The sequence below is a fragment of the Cervus elaphus genome, chromosome 3, assembly GCF_910594005.1.
Source record: "Cervus elaphus chromosome 3, mCerEla1.1, whole genome shotgun sequence".
Classification (NCBI taxonomy): Eukaryota; Metazoa; Chordata; class Mammalia; order Artiodactyla; family Cervidae; genus Cervus; species Cervus elaphus.
The window spans coordinates 53,874,304-53,888,246 of NC_057817.1; the positions used below are offsets into that span (position 1 = coordinate 53,874,304).

The following is a 13,943-nucleotide window of genomic DNA, read 5'->3' on the forward strand; positions in this document are numbered from 1 at the left end:
CAGCGGATCTTCCCTATCCACGGGGGATATGTTCCAAGATCCCCTAGTGGATTCCTGAAACCTGGATAGTACCAGGCCCTGTATAGACTATGTACTTTTTCTTAGGCATCCATACGTATGAGAAAGTTTAATTTATAAATTAGACATAGTAGGAAATTAACAAGGGCAATTATATTAGGAAAAGTTTTCTTTCTCTCTTAGAATATCTTATCATACAAATGTAATACCTTTTCCACCTTAACTACTAAGCACTTACAATACACTGGCCATAACTTTTACAGTTTGAGGTGTGACAGCAAAAGTAGCACAGATTTATTTTTCCTTTTTCACAATTTCACAGAAGATTAATTCTTAGCGACCTCAGCGTGTTTGTTTGTTTTTCCTTATTAAGTTGAGAACTTTTGCCTTTTCACCTAAAGGAAGCACTTTATGGCTTCTTTTTGGCATATCCAAATTGCCAGCATTACTACTTGTGTTTTGAGACCATTATTAAGTAAAATAAGGTTTATATGAACACTAGCATTTGCGATACCGTGACAGTCAATCTGATAACTGAGAAGACTGCTAAGTAACTGATAGGGGATAACTGATGGGATATGATGGACAAAGGGGTGATGCCTATCTTGGGCAGGACTTAGTAGGGTGGCTTGAGATTTCATCATGCTATCAGAACAGCACCTAGGGATTATTTCTGGAGTTTTCCATTCAGTATTTTTGGACTACAGTTGACTGGGTAACTGAAACCATGGAAAGCAAAGCTACAGAATTGGGAGTGGGGGACGGACACTACTGCACTTCCTCATTTGGACAGCAGTTTTTTTTCTATGGATAGTGGAGGGCGATGGGGGAGGGGAGTGTTGCAAAGAGTACAGATACAGAATCAGCGAAGCCGCATAAACTGTGGTTTGAGAGTGTGGAAGACAAGAGCCTGAACTCCGTCGACTGCGGCGCTCACTCTGACATCTCAGAGAGAGTGGGGTGCAGAGGTTGTGCTCCGCCCCCAGTCGCGTCCTCCCCTGTGCGACCCCAGGCCCCCAGCCAGGCCCCTCTGTCCGTGGGACTCTCCAGGCAAGAATACTTGTGTGGGTTACCATGCCCTCCTGCAGGGGACCTTCCGGACCCAGGGATCAAACCCACCCAGCCACCTGGGAAGCCCTCTTACAGAGGTGGGGAGGACTTTTTTTGAATATAGCTGCTTTATTCTGCTGCGTCAGCTTATGCTGAACGGCGAAGTGAATCAGTTACACCTGTACATGCGCCCCGCTTTTGGGATCCCCTTCCCGCCTAGGTCACCGCGGAGCACCGAGTCGAGCTCCTGTGCTACGCAGTAGGTGCTCCTTAGCTGCCTGTGTTATCCATAGCTGTGTGACATGTCAGTCTCTGCCGCCCACTTCATCCCGCCCACCCCTTTCCACCTTGGCATCCATACAGTTTGTTCTCTGTGTCTGGGTCTCTGTTTCAACTTTGCAGATAAGACCATCTGTATCATTTTTTAAAGATTCCATTAATGTGTGATATTTATTTTTCTCTTTCTGACTTACTTCACTCTCTGTGATAGTCACTTAAGTCTATCCATGTCAGCAGATGACACAGTTTCATTACAGTGATTAGCAGTCCTAAAATGTTTAACTTTCTCCATACATTGTGGCACAGGACACTTCAATATTGGAATTTCAGCTAGGCACTTTACTTATACTAATCCCACAATTTTTCCTACTGATGATTTTTCACAGTGCAAAGATTCCTGAATTTCTTCTTTGAAGCTAAACAAGAGACAATTTCGGGAGTTTGGGAGATCCCTTGTTATTTGCATAGATTCATTGTCACTGCTATTCACTTTTTTCCCCCTACTATTAATTTTTAGTGTATCAGCATTTCTTATTTGCCTATGAAGACTGTTCTTTGACAATATTTGCAGCAGTTTCTGTGGAAAATGTTTTATTTTTTAAAAAAAAGTGGCTGCAAGGGGAATATCATCTTGTAGCTCTTAGTGATAGAGCCTGTTGCCATGGAGTCCTGGATCAGATTGGCTGACCCTGGGCCAATGAGCAGTTAGAACATAAATACATCATCGTTTAACCTTGCAGAATTCATTTATTCAGTGATACATGACATCAATACTGTACATAGAGTTGTGAACTAAATTGTTTCAAGAATGGTATAAGGTGGTTTTCTCTTCCCTTTCAAAATTTGCTGCTTAATGTAAACAGTTGTCATAATACATTATCTTCTTGCTTTGATTTGACTGGGAGAAACTATGGTGGGAAACACCTTTCACCTGTCTGTGAATTGAGCTGCTGCTGCAGTCAATTGGGCTTATGCCAAGTCTAAGTCAAACTCTAGACTGGTGGAGATTTGTCTTGATAGATGAAGCTGCCTTGCTTTTTGGTAGCTTTAGAGCTGAGTCAGAAATTGGCAGCTTTTTTTTCTTGTTTTTTTCTTCTTTCTCTCCCACTCTGATACGGTAGTCCATGTAAATGTTATATTGCACATTATTTGGTCTGGTGTTGGAGAATGATCTGGGACCAGCTTCTGAGTTCTCCATCTTCACTTCTCTAGCTTTTTCATGTTTATCAACATAAAAGAGAGCGAGATTTCACTTAATTCAGTGTTATTAGTCCTTGTCACGGCAGATCATGGCATGGATCTTCCTCTGTACCTTATGACTGAAAATGATTCATTCATATAAAGAAAATACCCCTTCTAGATCTTGCAAATGAAAAAAGAGTATTGTGTTTTCCTTCTTGAATTTGTGTCAGGAATACGTGAGAAATTGTGATGGGCCTCGTTCTCTCCTCCAGTGTCCCCGTGCTTGTTTATTTACAGATTTGAAGGATTGAGAGAGACCTCAAAAGGTCTATGAGTCTTTTCCCCTCCTTTGAACCATTTGAGTCTAAGTGAGTTGTGGACTTCTCACACTGCTACTTTCTGTCTCAGAGGAATAAAACCAAACTTCAGATTCATCTGTTAAGCAGAGAAGAGCAAAAAATCTGTTTGGTATCTGGCTAACTTTTTGTGGGGGAGGCCTTAGAAAAATAGAATGGGAAGTATTTGGGATTTTGTAATTTTAGTTACTGGGACCAGAAGAAAGCTCCCTGGTCTGGCATCTGAGTAAAGACCTGAAAAGACTGAGTAACCAGGTAGAAGAAGGAACTGTGAAAGCCATCCGTTGTTACTGTTATTCAGTCACCCAGTCGTGTCCGACTCTTTGTGACCCCATGGACTGCAGCACGCCAGGCCTCCCTGTCCCTCACCATCTCCTGGAGTTTGCCCAAGTTCATGTTCATTGCACTGGTGATGCCTTCCAGCCATCTCACCCTCTGACGCCCTCTTCTCCTTCTGCCCTAGATCTTTCCCGGAATCAGGGGCTTTTCCATTGAGTCGCCTGTGCACATCAGATGACCAGAGTACTGGGACTTCAGCTTCAGTCCTTCCAGTGAATATTCAGGGTTGATCTCCCTTAAGAGTGACTGCTTTGATCTCCTTGCTGCTCAAGGAACTTTCAGAAGTCTTTTCCAGCACCACAGTTCAAAAGCATCGATTCTTTGCTGTTCTGCCTTCTGTACAGTCCCGCTGTCACAACCGTACGTGACCACTGGCACGGATCTTTATTGGCAGAGTAATGTCTCTGCTTTCCAACACACTGTCTAGGTGCGTTTGTCATCGCTTTTCTGCCAGGAAGCAGTAGTCTTCTGATTTCTGATTTCATGACTGCAGTCACTGTCTGCAGTGATTTTGGAGCCCAAGAAGAGGAAATCTGTCACTAGTTCCACGTTTTCCCCTTCTATTTGACATGCAGTAATGGGGCCAGATGCCATGATCTTAGTTTTTGTAGCCTTTAGTCTTAAGCCGGCTCTTTCACTCTCCTCCTTCACCCTCATCAAGAGGTTCTTTAGTTCCTCTTCACTTTCTGCCATTACAATGGTATCATCCGCATATCTGAGGTTGTTGATGTTTCTCCCGCCTATCTTGATTTCTCATGATGTGTTCAGTGTATAGGTTAAACAGTGACAGCAGACAGTCCTGTCCTACTCCTTTCTCAGTCTCGAACCAACCACTTGTTCCATACAGGGTTCTGACTGCTGCTTCTTGACCTGCATATAGGTTTCTCAGGAGACAGGTAAGATGGTCTGATATTCCCATCTTTCTAACAGCTTTCCACAGTTTTTCGTGATTGACACAGTCAAAGGTTTTAGTGTAGTCGATGAAACAGAGATAGGTGTTTTTCTGAAATTCTCTTGCTTTCTCTATAATCCAGTGAATGTTGGCAACTTGATCTCTAGTTGTTTTCCTTTTCTAAACCCAGTTTGGACATCTGGAAGTTCTTGGTTCACATGATGCTGAAGCCCAGTATGCAAGATTCTCATGGTTCTCATGGTTATACTGAGAGCGTTTGCATTCCCTCCTCCAGTGGATCACGTTTGTCAGAACTCTCTGCTATGACCTGTCCATCTTGGTTGACCCTGCACGGCGTGGCTCATAGCTTTACAGACTTATGCGCACCCCTTCGCCACAACAAGGCAGTGATCCTTGAAGGGGAAGCCATCCCTAACTCACCCTTTAATGATGCTCAGCCTTTTCCTTACAGTCAGTTCAGTTCAGTCACTCAGTCATATCTGACTCTCTGCGACCCCATGGACTGCAGCATGTCAGGCTTTCTTGTCCATCACCAACTCCTGGAGCTTGCTCAAACTCCTGTTCATTGAATCGATGATGCTGTCAATCATCTCATCCTCTGTCGTCCCCTTCTTCTCCTGCCTTCACTCTTTCCCAGCATCAGGGTCTTTTCCAATGAGTCAGTTCTTTGCATCAAGTGGCCAAAGTATTGGAGTTTCAACTTTAGCATCAGTGTTTCCAGTGAATATTCAGGACTGATTTCCTTTAGGATTGACTGGTTTGATCTCCTTGCAGTCAAAGGGACTCTCAAGAGTCTTCTCCAACACCACAGTTCAAAAGCATTAATTCTTCGGGGCTCAGCTTTCTTTATAGTCCAACTCTCATATCCGTACATGACTACTGGAAAAACCATAGCTTTGACTAGATGGACCTTTGTTGGTAATGTCTCTGCTTTTTAATATGCTGTCCAGGTTGGTCTTAGCTTTTCTTCCAAGGAGCAAGTGTCTTTTAATTTCATGGCTGCAGTCACCATCTGCAGTCACTTTGAAGCCCCAAAAAATAAAGTCAACCACTGTATCCCCATCTATTTGCCATGAAGTGACGGGACCAGATGGCATGATCTTAGTTTTCTGAATGTTGAGCTTTAAGCCAACTTTTTCACTCTCTTCTTTCACTTTCATCAAGAGGCTCTTTAGTTCTTCTTCACTTTCTGCCATAAGTGTAGTGTCATTTGCATATCTGAGGTTATTGATATTTCTCCCGGCAATCTTGATTCCAGCTTGTGCTTCCTCCAGCCTGGCATCTCTCATGATGTACTCTGCATATAAGTTAAATAAGCAGGGTGACAATATTCAGCCTTGATGTACTCGTTTCCCACTTTGACACCAATCTGTTGTTCCATGTCCAGTTCTAACTGTTGCTTCTTGACCTGCATACAGATTTCTCAGGAGGCAGGTAAGATGACCTGGTATTATTTTTTATCATTTTTTAGAGAGTGTGTGTGCTTTTAATATAAATTACAGCAAAACTTAAATAGTATCTTAAACAAGATTTTAAAAAGTCTTTCTCTTACATTCAGGAAATCCAGAGGTAGCCAGTCCAGTCGAGGGTTGGTCTCATCAAGGAGTTAGGGTTCTTCTGTTGGTTTTCAGTCCTATCATCTCATAGCCTCGGATGATGAACGAAGTGCCAACCTTTACTTCTGCATTCAAGACCGCAAGAATCATGGATGGGTGAAGAAGGGCCATCCGTTCCCATTAAGGATACTTCATACAAGTTGTATTTACTATTTTTATTAGTTTCCTGGGGGTGCTGCAACAAAATACTACAAACAGGAGTGTGTAAACAACAGAGATTTATTTTCTCACAGTCCTGGAGGCTGGAAGTCTCAAGATGAAGGTGTCAGCAGCTTGGAGTTCTCCTGAAGCCTCTCCTGGGTTTCCAGACGGTCTCTGCTCACTGTGCCCCCCATGGTTCTTCTTCTGTGCCCACACACCTCTGATATCTCTCTCTATGTTTCAGTTTCTCTTCTTATAAGGATACCAGCCAGATTAGGCTTTATTTTAATTTAATCACCTCTTTGTAGGCCCTGTCTCCAAATACAGTCACATTCTGAAGTACTGGGGGTAGGGAGGTGGGTAGGGCTTCAGCTTGTGAATTTTGAGAGGACACAATCCAGCCACAATAATACTTGTTTCTACTTATATCCCATGGACCAGAACCTAGTCACACACTTGTTTTTAGCTATAATGAAAGTTAGAATATGTGTAACATTTTTACAGTCAGCACTGTGCCCAACTGAAAATCAGTAGTTGTATTAAGGAAGAGGTGATTGGATATTGGGGAATGAGCAGCAGGCTCTCCTTTGTAGTGGAGACTTAAGGAGTGATGATTCTTAAAGTTTTCCAGTTCCTTCATGTGAAATTAGATTATTCTTACCTTATTTCTCTGTCCACACTCACATTCAGTTTTAGATTTTGAAAGATTATTTTAAAACTAAATTGTTGGCTGAGGTGCCCTCTCCACCTCACAGGTGGTAACGTTGACCTCCGAGTTCATCACAGTGGACAGTGCACACTTAGCTGCGTGGTGTTTACGTTTGCAAGAGAAGGCGTCTTGAAATGCCGTAAGCAATAGGTAAATTGTGATCTTTTGTTTTGTTTTGTTTTCTTTCCTAGCATGTCTTGTCTGGGTTTAGTTGGGAGCAGTTTTGCCAGGATGTGGGAAAAGACAGTGTGAACTTTCAAAGTCTTCCATTTCTAAAATTGTGTGTTATTTTCTACATAGTGGCATTACTGTGATGAAGCTAAAGAAAATGCAAGTAGTAGAGGTGCTCCACTGTTGGAGCACTGCTGCTTTTTGTTTGAAGGGGGAGGAAATATGATTTGTTCTGTTTTGCTCAAGGAAACAAATGGGCATTTTTGGCCAAGAATGTAGAGAAGCGGATAAAAATATAGTGAAGCCCAACTGACACTTCAGTCCATTAATCAGAGCACCTGCAGCTCTCATTTTGGGGCAAGTACAACCATAACAGGTACTGAGCAAAGAAAGAGGGTACATGTTCAGAACATTCTAATCTTGTTTCTCTCTTTACTTTGCCTAAGCAATTGCTGTGAGCATCAGCCAACTCCCGTGCCCTCCCTCACACACCAGTGAGTCCCGTGGCCTCCCTCACACACCAGCGACTCCCGTGGCCTCCCTCGCACGCCGGCGACACCGGTGTCCCATGGCCTCCCTCACACACCGGTGACTCCTTTTATAGAATAGAATGGCTTTCTCATGCCTCCTTGATTTGGAGAATTGGTACAGTTGTTGTTGCTTTTATTGGCCTAGTATTCGTGAAACCTATGACATTTGACTTCTGAAATCTTTAAAAGACTTGGTGACTGTCACATAGCTATAGCTTTACATGTTCCATAAGTACCTTATACTCTTTTCCCCCATATTTTGTGTTCACTCGTTGACAAGAAGGGAGCGTTGGACCTGTATCTCTCATAACTCAGTACAGCCTTCTTTCTTGTCCTTGTCCCAAGGGCAGTTGAACCAATTTTCCTTTTCAGACATACAGTTACCATACTTTTTTGCTTTTTGTCCTTTGGACATTATAGTGGAAAGAACATGGGATTTGGGAATCAAGAAGACCTGGTTTGAATTCTAGCTTCTTTTATAGACTGTGTGGCCCTCAACAATGTATTTTATTTATTAAATGATGGTATTTTATACCTTGAGAAGATCAAACAAGATATTCTCTATAAACTATAAAAAATTTAAAGTCCTGGGAGGTGACTCAGATTAAGGCAAAAAATGGGAGAGTTTGCAAGCCCCAAAATATGCCCCCCACCCACATTCTCTGAAGGGAGACCTTGTATCTGGGCACTCCTTCCATCCCATACTTCATGTCCCAGAACACTCCTGAATGTCTACCTTGGGACACCTAGAACTTTGGTTTTGGGATCAGACACAGCTAGGCTAGAATCTTGCCTTTGCCCCCTCATTGTATTAACTTGGGAAAGTTATTTAATTCCTCAGAGCTTTGGTTTCTTCATCTGAACAATACCCTATAACATTTTGTTAGGGTTAAAGTAATGTATAGGAACAGTAATCAGAGTCATAGAAGGAGTGTAGACTCTGGCATCAGCACCGGAGTGTGCCTCTGTCATTTAACAGTGTGGCCTTGGGCGGACTCCCTACCTGCCCTTGGTGGGTGTGATTTCACGCGTGTAAAGTCACCAGGTTCCTAGTCGTGCTCGATGAGCACTAGCGGTTTCCCTCCTGCCCTGACTCCAGCGTTAGAGCGTGGGAGCCGGCCGAGCCGTCAGGGGTGCCTGGACAGTTTGTTTTGTCCTTAACCTGTCATTTTAAACCTATGAATATTTTGTCCCCACTGTCCTGACTCCTCAGGGCACTTTTTCCTCTTTGTGTATGTATGTGTGTTTAAATAACATGGAGTAAAATACACAAATATTAAGCACTCAGTTAATAACTAAGTTTTGACATCTGTATACACCCATGTGACCACTACCCCAAACAAAGCAGAATATTTCCATCACTCCTAAAGAAAGGATCGCTTATGTCTCTTTTGAATCAAATCTTTGGGTTTACCCCCAAACCTTTCTGATTTAAACAACTCTCAGATAGTTTTGCCTGCTCTTGAAATTCATGTAAGTGAATTTACATAGTCTGTATTTTTAGGGAAAGAGATTTGCTTTCTTCTACCTACCATACAGTTTTGAAAGCCATGCATGTTTTTGTGTATGTCATTATACAGCCAGTGGGGTCGGTGGTGATTGAATCAGTTGTTCCTTCTCAAGTCTCAAAAAAGAAACAGAATTACCAAGACTGATACACCTTCTAGGGGCCCAGGGATAGGGCCACCTTCCCTAATCATGTGTCCTCAGAGGAAAGCAGATACCAAAAGTTCACGTTTCAAATTGTTGAATAGTATTCTGTTATATGAATATACCACAATTTGTTTACCCATTCTCCTGAGCCCCTAGATTTTAAATATTTTTTCAATATGAGTATCAGTTGGGAGTAACTAACTGTTGATGTATAAATTAGAAAAGGATTAGAAAGTTTATAGGGATTTTGCCACAGAGTAAGTCAGAATTTTTAGCCTCTAGTTATTTTCTTCTTTCTTGCATTCTCTCTACCTGGTCATAGATTAAAAAGAAGAAAATTAAATTGCCCTTCTATCTCTGAATATCCTCTATATATTCTTTTTGGCGCAATGCCTAGAAGGTTTTTATAGAGTTGATGGAAGGATATATAATCTCACTGTGCTCTGGAAGGTACTTACCTTCGCAGTTAAAAAATTTATGGGGAATATGCCATATTCTCCCTGAAAAAAATTGCCGAATTTTGGCTTCCAATCATCTTCTCCCGTATCATCCCATTTCCTCACTGCCTCTCCTGCCCCTCGCTTCTGACAGTCCCTCTCTGCAGCTTCGAGCCCCTGAGTGTCCTCAGGAGACACTCTGCCGTAAAACTGTGCTCTTTGCCAGGGTGAAACGTGCAATGCACACAGATGGGCTGGAGGGAAGCACACATCTGGGCTCTCCTGGGGGCTTCCTGTCTTGCTTTGTTTTAGTCAAGTTATATATGAAATAGTTCCTTTCTTCATTGAATAAGCCATCCACAGCGGAAATTGCTTCTTTGCCTTTTAACCCTTATCTGCTGACTTTATTTTTGCTCTTTAAAGACCTTTCTTTCTTTTCTTCCTTTCTTCCTGCTAATAAATTATCTTGTCCCTTGGCTGCAACTTTTGCTTTGTTTTGGCCCAGAAAAAATTGTTTCCAGGGATCCTTATGCCCCAACAGATAAAGAGAGCCTTCTGCATAGGATTACAGGGTTAGGAGTGACTGTAGTTAAAATTATAGAACAAAACAGAACCCCAGTGAAGTAATACAGATCTGAGCTCCGTGTGTCTTGTGATGGGTCTTAACTCTAGAATAGTAAGTAGCACTCTGACCTCTCATTACTAGCTTATTCTCTCTGATGCACCCTTCTCCATGTGTTGATAGGTTGTTGCAGTCCAGGCATCATCTACACAGAAGACACCCTTCAGCAGAAGAAAACCATTTCTCTAGTGGCTTTTTTTTTTTTTTTTTTAATACAATGGCCTTTCTTTAAAGCCACCCACCCAGCAAAGTCCTCTCATGTCTAGCTGGTAACAGTTGAGTCACTTGTCCCTTCCCAACCCAGTAACAAAAGAAAACAGAATTACCACGATTAGTCTAGCTCACTAGGATCCACCTCGTAGGACTCAGGGATAGGATCGCCTTCGCTGATCATGTCCTCAGAGGAAGGCAAACACCAAGATGAAGTCTGGGCTAGAGACGCGTGGGAGAAAGAGGAGACTGGGATAGGCAGCCGGTGTAAGTTCTGCTGTACCTTTTCCTCTGCTGCTTCCTCTTTCCTTAGAGTGAGAATTAGTCTGTTTCACACAGGTCTTTAAGAGGCCAGTAGTCTCAGTGGAGATGACTGTCAGAATTCTTAGAAGTGGGTGTGTTCATCACTCACTGTTTTATGGATGTCTTGACCTAGAGTTCAAGTTTTCCTGTTTCCCAGCGAGTGAAGGAAACCATGTGACTCCCTACAACTTAACATTGGAACGTGTGACCATATTCCACAGGTGGCTGTTATGAAAGACTGTTTTTTGGTTTTAGTTGAATTTTTTCATCAGTGTTTTCACTGAATAACAGTGCTTGGACACCATGAAGTTATTAGTCCAGGTGTCCAGACAGTTGAGCCTTTTCTGTCTTAGGTGTAAAGAGGAGCTGCAAAGTTATTATTCTGATTTGACAATATACCTGTTTGGGAATTGAAGCCCATCCTGGAAAAAGAAACAACTGCTACTTTACATTTTTCCATACCACTTTCTCCCATTTTTTCAGTTTTATTGAGATTTAATTGATAGGTAGTTCTGTATAATTTTAAAGTGTACTGCTTAATAATTTCACATACATATACTATGAAATGATTAGCACAGTAAGTTTAGTTAACATCCATGTCCTCATAGATGGTTTCTTTCTAGGCTGATGAAAATGTTTTGTAACTAGACAGAGGTGATGGTTCCACAACATTGTGAATATGCTAAACCCACTGAATTCACTTCAAAGTGCTTAATTTATGTTGAGTGAATTTTTAAAATTCAATTCAATACAATTCCAGGCCAAAAAAATTTTTTTCTTTTGATGGGAACTTTTAAGATCTACTCTTTTAGTAACTTTCAAAATACACCATACAGTTAACTATCATCATCTCTATAGTCATCTTAAGTACATCTTATAGTTATCATAAGTACATCTCCAGTACTTACGTAGTTTTAAACTAGAAGTGTGTACCTTTTGACCACCTTCATCCAGTTTTCCCCACTCCCCACCTCTAACCTTTTCTTTCTGACAGAGTAATCTGTTTAAGGTTATTTAAGCCTGAAAAAGAAAAATATTAAAGATCTATCATGTGGTAAAAGTAGTAATCTTAATTTTGTTTGACTCTTAAGGCAGGTTTAGGGTCAGGATTGAAACTGTTTATAGCTCTCTGTAGGGAGAAACTATACAACAGTGAAAGTGAAAGTGAAAATCACTCAGTTGTGTCCAACTCTTTGTGACCCCATGGACTATACAGTCCATGGAATTCTCAAGGCCAGAATACTGGAGTGGATAGCCTTTCCCTTCTCCAGGGAGTCTTCCCAACCCATGGATGGAACCCAGGTCTCCCACATTGTAGGCGGATTCTTTACCAGCTGAGTCACAAGTTAAGACTATAAAATGGTGAGTTGATCCTGTTCTGGGAGTTTTCTAGAAGAAAGAAAGTTCCTCTCAGGAACTCACACAAAGGGACTCTTCTTTGGGGAGGATGGGGAGGATGGCATGAGGTTGTATCTAAGAACTCTTCCAATTCGCATCTTTATTGATGTTTCCTAGTTAAGAGGTACCGAGAAGGGATGTACTAAGTTTTACTGTCCTTCAGACTGAAGAGAATTGAGGCTTGATTTATCTATGGAGAGAAAAGACAAGTATATGTGTGTATGCAGTTCCCATGTGCAGCCAATGACCATAAGCTCTGTAGGTTGTAACTTTTTAGAAAAATTATGTGGCTGCATTAGGTCTTCATTGTGGCACGCGGCAGCTTGTTGCAGTGCTCAGGCTTCTCTGAGTTGTGGCGCGTGGGCTTCAGAGTACGTGGGCTCAGTAGTTTTGGCACATGGGCTCAGTTGCCCCATGGCATATGGGATTTTTGCTCTCTGACCAGGGATCAAACTCACATCCCCTGCATTGGAAGGTGGATTCTTAACCACTGCATCACCAGGGAAGTCTTTTTATAGAAATCTTCAGACACTGAATCAATTAAAAAATAAAATATCAGCCATTTTCCTTGTGTAGTCAGTATCTTCCAGTGTTTTTCATCTTTAAATTCAGCTGTATGACTGATTGTATGAGTGACTCTGGCCTTTTAAACTAAGTCTCCAGGCAGCTGCTCAGGAGCTGCCAAAAGGTGAACAGAGCAATCATCTTGGGGACAAATTTATGCCAAGTTGAGGTTACACATGCTTCTTAAGAACCTTCTGGGTCTTATCCTTGAAACTGATTTGAAGGAGGAAAAAATGTCTGGCATGGCAATTTTCTTGAAGCACTTCTGTTTGTTTAGCTTAGTTTCTAGGGTCACATGCCAAGAGATATGACATCTGAGAGGGTTTCCAGTCTTATCTTTTTAAAGAGGGGAAAGAATTATTTGGGATTCAAGTACAGTCAGTAGTCCACGTAAGGAGCAGCTTCTGTTATAAACCATTGTTGGAGCTAAGCATGTTTGACTTCAACAGTTGCTGAGAACATGAATCTCTGTATAGAGCATCAGCTTGTTTCTGAATATGTGCTGAGATTACTATGTTGACCTTATTACAGGATTTCCCAGGTAGCTGTAGCAAGTGACAAGAGCTACAACCCCTGCAGTATAAATCTCTGTGTCTTTGGGACGCAGTAAAGTGACTGAACTCAAATAGTGAATAGCAAAGCAAAGATTCTCCCTTCCTCCAGGGAGAGGCCCAGTCTTTCTGAAGAGCAGATGACTACAAACTCTTCTTACCTTTTCAGTTTGCTTAAGATAAAAGAAAGCATTTAAGATTCTGTGAACATTGTCTGGTTTTGCTGCTCTTTGAAGGAGGAGACACTTGAAGTTGTTAACAGTGTTGTGGTGTATGGTAGCTGTAGGAGTTCTCCCTTGGGAAAGAAGAGTGATCTTCTCTGGTACTGAATAGAGCTTCATATTTTCCTCCTTTCCGAAGAGTCTGTTGAGTTAACCCTGTGAAGTGCTCAAGCTGAAAATGTGAGCAAATTTCTGGAGGGAACAGGGGAGGGCAAATAAAATGCCCAGGGGACTTTATACTGCCTTGCTTTAGAACTGAATCCTGGTGACTCTCACAATAATTATGCTGAGTAAAAGAATCCATATAATGTATGATGTAAAATTCTAGAAAATGGAGACAGAACTGTAGTGACAGTGGTTGGCTGGGAATATGGAGAGGGGAGGACGGGCTTATAAAGGAGCAGGAGGAAGCTTTTGTAATATGCCCACTATTTTGACTGTGATGATGTTTCACAAATGTATGCAAGTTTCATGATTCATCAAATTGTACATTTTTTTTGGCTGTACCACGCGGCTTGCAGGATCTTAATTCCCTACCAGGGATTGAACCTGGGCCCTCAGCAGTGAAAATGTGGAGTCCTAATCATTGGACTGCCAGAGAATTCCTATGGTGATGGTTTAGTCGCTAAATCATGTCTGACTCCTATGACCCCATGGGCTGGCTATAGCCTGCCAGGCTC

The 13,943-nt window shown here is 42.0% G+C and overlaps 1 protein-coding gene across 32 annotated transcripts in view; it reads left to right on the top strand.

Annotated features, from left to right (window-relative positions):
- The window catches only part of R3HDM2 (R3H domain containing 2), a 158,711-nt gene that overhangs the window by 99,761 nt on the left and 45,007 nt on the right, over positions 1 to 13,943 (top strand). For 3 of the 32 annotated variants that reach the window (XM_043889311.1, XM_043889301.1, XM_043889279.1), the window contains 2 exons: positions 6,650 to 6,753; positions 7,221 to 7,419. The exons of 23 other annotated variants lie outside the window; for them this stretch is intronic. The gene's annotated coding sequence lies outside the window, so the exon portion shown is untranslated. Of the gene's footprint in view, positions 1 to 3,348; positions 3,652 to 6,048; positions 6,065 to 6,649; positions 6,754 to 7,128; positions 7,151 to 7,220; positions 7,420 to 13,943 lie in introns of those variants that run through there. 6 more of the 32 variants (XM_043889248.1, XM_043889224.1, XM_043889239.1 and 3 more) reach the window with 6 other exon arrangements.